At 30.2% G+C, this 6,870-nt stretch overlaps 1 long non-coding RNA gene and 1 other non-coding gene across 2 annotated transcripts; one reads left to right on the top strand and one right to left on the bottom strand.

The window, feature by feature from the left end:
- The first annotated feature begins 1,259 nt into the window (after positions 1-1,259).
- Positions 1,260-2,131, top strand: LOC105852712 (uncharacterized). Its single transcript, XR_001144618.3, has 2 exons — positions 1,260-1,726; positions 1,830-2,131. It is a non-coding gene; the product is annotated as an uncharacterized lncRNA (long non-coding RNA).
- Positions 2,132-4,984: 2,853 nt separating this feature from the next.
- Positions 4,985-5,179, bottom strand: LOC113788103 (U2 spliceosomal RNA). The gene has a single exon (XR_003474612.1). It is a non-coding gene; the product is annotated as a U2 spliceosomal RNA (small nuclear RNA).
- Positions 5,180-6,870: the final 1,691 nt, after the last annotated feature.

Here is a 6,870-nt window from a genome sequence, read left to right on the forward strand (position 1 = left end):
AAATATTTCATAAATCAGTAATTTAATTGAAGTATTAAATAAAATAATTGTCTAATTAAAAAATATAAATGTAAATTAGTTATATAAAATTCTTATTTTTACTATAAAATTATGTATTCTTATGCTTTAAATAATTATTAAATATATGTCTCTTTTAAATAATAATCAACCAAATAGAGTCAATGGTTCAATACACAAAATCTTACTATAAAAATCTAGCTATCACAAACATATTTAACTATATATAAAATTAGTGAAAAATACTATTTAAGTATTAGATATATTATTAAATTAAAATCAAATTATATATAACTTTAAGTTCTACTGGATTATTTAATAAATTTAATTTTTAGTTTAAGTTTAACTCATTTAATTCATGAACCAAATATCATAATTTAATTGTTAAGTGGACTTTCGAACTATGTTTATATTATGTTTCAAAATAAAACTTACCCCATAAGGAGACTTTCTCCCTCTCTTGTAGAGAAGAATTCTCACCCACGATATCACAAGTAGGACATACCCCACGAAAATCTATACTTTCCAACTTTCATCTTTTCATTTTAATATGTTATTGAGTAATTATTGTTTATGTATGTAAGTGAAAGAGACCTTGTCTACTTTCTCGTTCGTAGAAAAGATTGGAAAAATATATATTTGGATCCTTTACTTTTTTAGTGGAAAGGTAGAATGATTTTAAATAAAAATTAAATAAATTACGAGAGAGAGTGATGTTTAAAATGAAGGGAAATAAACATGAGATAAAACAAATGAAGAGAAATAGAAATAAAAAATAAAAAATAAAGAAAGTTAGAGCACACTTATTCGAAAAATAAATAAGCAGTGGCATCAAGTGGAGAATTAAAATAGGTAACTGATGTGAAGTACATAAAACTTTTTTAAGATCACTGGAGAGGGCAAGTTGGTATTAGAATAAAATTTTGATGGGGCCCAATCAATTATAGAAATTGACATGTGAATAATAGTATATGGTGCATTATTTATACTGCTAGTAGAAGGTTGGCAAACAAATACTAAAATATTAAATTAGAAGTTGGCCCAATACGTAGAAACCAACGAGTTTTGAGTGCTACATATGCGTCTTTCATTCATTGACTCATCTACTAGCCTGCAAAATACTAATTAAAATGACTATCTTATACTATTTTGTGACAAATGCTGATGAGGCAGTCTCTTTGGGCTCATATGATTGTTCCTGAGCAGGGAGGTGGTTGTCATCACACAACAATTGTTAGTTTTTTTTTATTATTAACAAAGGTTTAATTAATGATTATTTTATATATAAGATTTGAATTATAATGCTAACTTTTATCACTAAAATAACACTTCAAAGATATGATTTAATTAGATTAAGTACAAAAAATTACAAACATGAAAATATAAAATGTGATTAGTTGGTCTCTAAGTATCAAATATGTCAAAATTAGATATAATTTTTTTATATCTAAAGGAGAATTTGACTTTTTTGAATAGTAAATGTTGAAACCGTTGCCAAATTATAATTATCGATGACAAAAAGAGTACATGTGTCGCATTATTGTTGGATGCTTTTCTGAAAATTAAGTGCATAGTAATAGGCACCTTATTTTCTTCCCACAACTTCAATTCCAGCTTTGTGGAATTTCACTATTTCAGTACTTAATACTCAACCGTTATTTTTTTCTTTCTCTTCAGGTTATGGAAAATGTGCCTATTCTAATCCTGGGTAAGTGTGGTATCATAACAATATTAGTTTGCCAGATTTAAAGAAGCTTACAAGTATTTAATTTAATAAAATTTATATCATTTAATATTGTTTTATGTAACAGATCCGTAAGTTCCTCTGCTTCAGTTTCACTGGGAAAGTATTACCAAAGTTTAATGTGGTCGAAACTCATTGCTCTGCTACTTATTTCATACTATTGGATGTGATTAATACTAATGGGCTATGGTAGGTGAATAAAACGGAATTAGAAGAAAGTTAGGAAGTTAGCTTTGTTAGCATTTTGTAATAGTGATTATGTTGATGCTAAGGTATTCTTAGCTTTCATGTTGGGTCAAGACACGAATCTATAATTGTGCAAATTATATCTTTTTGCAGTTTACATAAATTGTAAATTGTTGGTGTTTCCTTTTGAGCTCAATATTCTATTTTCTCTACTTTTTGGTCTGTGGTTAAAATTGAGCAATTCAAATCTTAAGACAGTTTTTAATTGTTTAACATAAAATTCTGTAATTAAAATTAAGATTGTCGGATAGATGCTTATGCAATCACTTGTTTGTGACTCCACACAAATCTGATTGTACTTTGCACTTTTTTTACTCCACACAAATTACCTACAATCACTTGTTTGTGACTCCACACAAATCTGATTGGAGATCAGCGTCGTTTTTCAGTTCACTTAAGATGGAAGCTTTGAGGTCTTTTGACGAGGAACCAGAATGTGGTGGCCTAGAATAGCTCGAGTCATATGAGTATTTCGGTATTGAAGAACTAGATTTTGGAAGAGATAGTATGTCTTTTGGAAGGTTGGCTTGAGTGGATGCCAGTTCCTTTGAAGAAAAACCAGAAGCGGGAAAGTTCGACATGTTGTCAGCATCTATCCATCACAAAAAATTATCTCTCAACAATTAGATATCAGATATCACTGTAGGTAATTTGATTATACATCAAACAAGCCTTCATTAAAAAAAATGCTTATCAATAATCAATAATTAAAGTTACAGCAAGAAAATACCTTTTACACAAGACAGCACAGTCACATGTAGTTTGAATTGTTTCATCAACACAATAATAATAACAAAATGGATGTAAGTCAAGAACTAACAAAATTCCAAGTCAAATAGCGGTTTACCATGTTTGTGGCATAAATGCTCAATGTAACACATAATTCATTGTCCATCCCAATCAAGCATCAAAATACCAAAAACAATTCATTTTCCTTTATTTCTCTGATTTATGATAATAACTTATTAAACTCAATATCAAATTTAATATTAAGCTGGATGATTTAAGGACTATAAGATCATTCCATTGACATATACATCCTGGATCTGCAAGGCGTTGTAAGCCATGCACTCGCCAAAAATTACACATCATAAATGGCATGCCTGAGATGGTATTAAATATCCAAGCTGAATACTTATAGTGGTGAACAAAACATCTTGTAGAATCTCAAATCATTTCATACATATCATTCAAATCCTCCAAATAGAGAGAGTAAGCTTATAATCAAAATGTTCAACATAGAAATTTTGGCTGTTTTTTTACCAAAATAATGAAAACCAAATATGCTTATAATCCACACTCTTCTATATTTTGTCTTCTATATTTTTATTGGTTTGGATGAATTTTTTGTTTTTTTGGTCTATTAAAAAATAATTTTTTGTTCTTAAGTTATATTTCAAATTGAATGTTAAATATTCGAACCGAAACTATGTGAGTTATTTATAGTAGTATTTAGTTATGTGAGTTATTTATTAATTATACCAAAATATTTTACTTGTATGTAAATGTTATTAGTTGAATTTTTCTATCATTTTACTTTTATTATTTAATATAAGAAAAATAGATTTCGAAAATTATAGTACCAAATAGTGTTTATAATGTGTTTGTTATTTGCCATTTAATTTTGATGAGGTATGATTTTTGTATGTTTTCTTTTTAAAGTGATATGTTATGATAACAAGTATTGAATAGATAATGTTATGATAACAAGTATTGAATAGATAATGTTATGATAACAAGTATTCTATGTTGATACAATGCAATGTAAAAAGTGTTATGGTTTAGTTAATGATGTATTGATGCTACATGCTACATTTTGGATTTTAATAGCTTCGGAAATGCAAAGCAGTGGAATGCTATCTAGAGAACAACTTTTCAATCTTTTTTTATCGTTTCACTTTCCTTACATTACAGGTTGATGTGAGGAAAGAATTGCAAATGCTACTTTAGAGAAGCATGAAGCTGTTGCTGTGACCACTACTACAATACAGGAACAACAACTAGAAATGTATCTTTTGTAGTTTTTTCAAGAAATATGACATAATAAGAAAAACCAATGGCATTAAGGGAAGACAAATTAATAATCCATCACATTTTGCTCTTTTAGAATACTAATTAATGATCCATTATTTAGTATTCATTTGAAGTCTCCTACAGCTATTTAGAGAGCTTAATTGGTTCTGTATTATACGAATCAAATCCCATTCTACTGTAAGACTGTAACATTATGAGCTATTCTTTGCATTTGAGTACAAGCAACTTTTTTCAAAACTTTACTTTTCACCCATTAACAATACCAACAAACATGTTTGCAGGTCAATTAGTTTTCTATTTTTAGTTTATGCCATTTATTTGTTAATAGGGCCCAATGAATTTTCATGTATATCTTTTATTTGATTATTTTAACTCTATTATTAGTATTACTTTGTCGTAGGAATTGTTACAATTGCGCATTTTTTAAGTCAAAATTATTATCATGTAATGTCACAGGTCAATAATGTAGTAATTATTTCATAGAATTGTTGGTTGAGAACTATACCAACCCTTGTGATCTTTTATTTGAAGCTGTGGTTGTTTCCGATGCTTGTTTAAAGTTTATATACGCGATGTGGGACATTATGTAGCCGCTTGTGGCAACGTTTCCCTGAAGATTGTTGACTCATTTTGCAAATGCAACTTAGAAGGGTAATAAACTACTACTCTATTTTTTTTAATGAGAAAGTTAATTGAAAATCTAGCTGTCTTTCGAATAAACATGAAAATAAGTTGAGTCTAGTTTTTAAAAAATTAGGAGAGAATGATGACAAATCCAAACAAAATACTAGTATCCTCCTTCCAAGTCGATAACATAAATTGTGGAGTAACTGTTTACAAATTTAGCACCTTCGACCGCGAAATAAGGTTTCCGATTGATGTTCATTAACAAAACCTTTTAGCAGAAAAATTCAATTATCATAGAATCGTTAAACTTAATTGGTGGGGTGTGCCAGCCAATGCAATAGTGCAACGCAATAGCAACACTCAAGAAACCCAATAGCAAGCTATTGTAACGGATTCTTCCCCTCAAGAAATAAATTTAATATCGTGTGATCCATTGGACCACATATTAGATATTAAACTGATAAGAACAGATACTACACTTGATCTTAGCCAAAAGGCCGAGAAAGGTATGAATTGATTAGAGGCTTGCTGCGCTTCTTATATCTGACATCTGTTATGTTGTTTCTCTTTCTCTCCGAGGTGGGACTTCTATGCAAGGTTTACATTTACCTTCTTTCCTTGCTTGCTTATATTTGTATGTTATTTGGGAAAAAGCCTCTTTCTTACTTAGATTAAAAGCACAAAGTCTCAATATGGCAGATTGTTGATCCCACTTGCTAATGTATGATATATCTGAATCATCTATCATTTATACTTCCTACTGCTTCCGGACTTTTAGTACTTTCTTCTATCTATATTTGTTATGTTTGGAATTTTAGGATCTTTGTAAACCAAGAGTTCTATTCGTTGAGTTTGTATTTTGGTTTTTCAAATAAATAAAAAATTATGGAACTGTCCAACTAAATTATTCAATTTTTATGACAGGGTTTATTCATCTGACTCTTGTTGTGTTTGGTCTATATTTAATTTGTCGATTCTATTGCAACTGGAGTATCAAAGCTGACAATGGTCGGAGCGTTCACTGTTGGGGGATAAAGTCCTTCCCACCAGGTTTGTTTGTACTTTTCATCTTTTTTTCTATTTTTTATAATGAGTGTTTCAGTTTGAGTTAGATAGATGATTTGTTATAGCTTTGTAATAAGTACTAGTAGCATATCATGTTGTTATTTGGAAGCCTTAGTAACAGTTTGGATAGACATATTTGAGTTTATCTACTAACATAGACATTTGTAGATTGTTTGAGAGAGCTTATAGAAACAATTTATTACATGTCCATAGTTGATTTCTACTTATTTTCCCGGAGCTTTGCACAATAGCTTATGCAAACAATTGAAGTGTACATTAAATGGAGAAGATCTCCACTCATCAAGGTTGAGCTTATGATTTTGGATTCTTATATTGCATTAAAATTTTCACCTTTTGAATATAACTATAGTACTTCGAGACTAGTGATATTAATTCATGCTCAAAACAAGTAATTGGAGGCCTAATTTTGTCAAGGTTGGCTTATATGGTAGTGGAATTTGATGTTGTCCTATGTACATAAAAAGAGGTGCCCTTTTGAATATATGAACTTCAAATTCATTTTTTTTTCAATCAAAACATAGAAATTCTTTTGAAAAATAGTACAGTGTACTTGAAGTTTGATCCACAATGTTTGAGATATGACTGAACCAATATGTTCAACATCTGCAGTGTTGTTTTTGAGACTGAAATTTGGCCAGCGGTGAAATATGGAAGGACAATGTACACAGTTCGACGAAGAATTGGCCCGTTATTCATGAGAATGCATAAGAGATATGGTTAGTTTATTGTGTATGCATTTTCGCATCGTTTCACTCAAGTGTTATTCTAGTCACTTATGAACTTAGCTCATGGACCCGTGAACCATGGTTTCCATTTTTGCGCAGGAAAGATAGAAACGGGTGGTGAATTAACCGAAAAGGAGATCATCAGAGCTGAGAGAAACTCTGGTGTAGTAACAGAGTGAGGGAAATTCAAGTAAGTTTCATGATGCTAAAACTGCAAAATTACCAGATGATTCATCGAAATATGTTTCATCCTCTTCACTTGAATCACTTAGGGGAAGACCGCATTGTGGACTTGTTGGAGTAGATTGACGTTGGAGTTGATAACTTTGCGATGGAGAATAGTGTTTTGATGGTTCGTCGGGTTGTGATGGAGAATAGTGTTGTGATGGT

This window comes from Cicer arietinum, chromosome 8, assembly GCF_000331145.2.
Source record: "Cicer arietinum cultivar CDC Frontier isolate Library 1 chromosome 8, Cicar.CDCFrontier_v2.0, whole genome shotgun sequence".
In the NCBI taxonomy this organism is placed as follows: Eukaryota; Viridiplantae; Streptophyta; class Magnoliopsida; order Fabales; family Fabaceae; genus Cicer; species Cicer arietinum.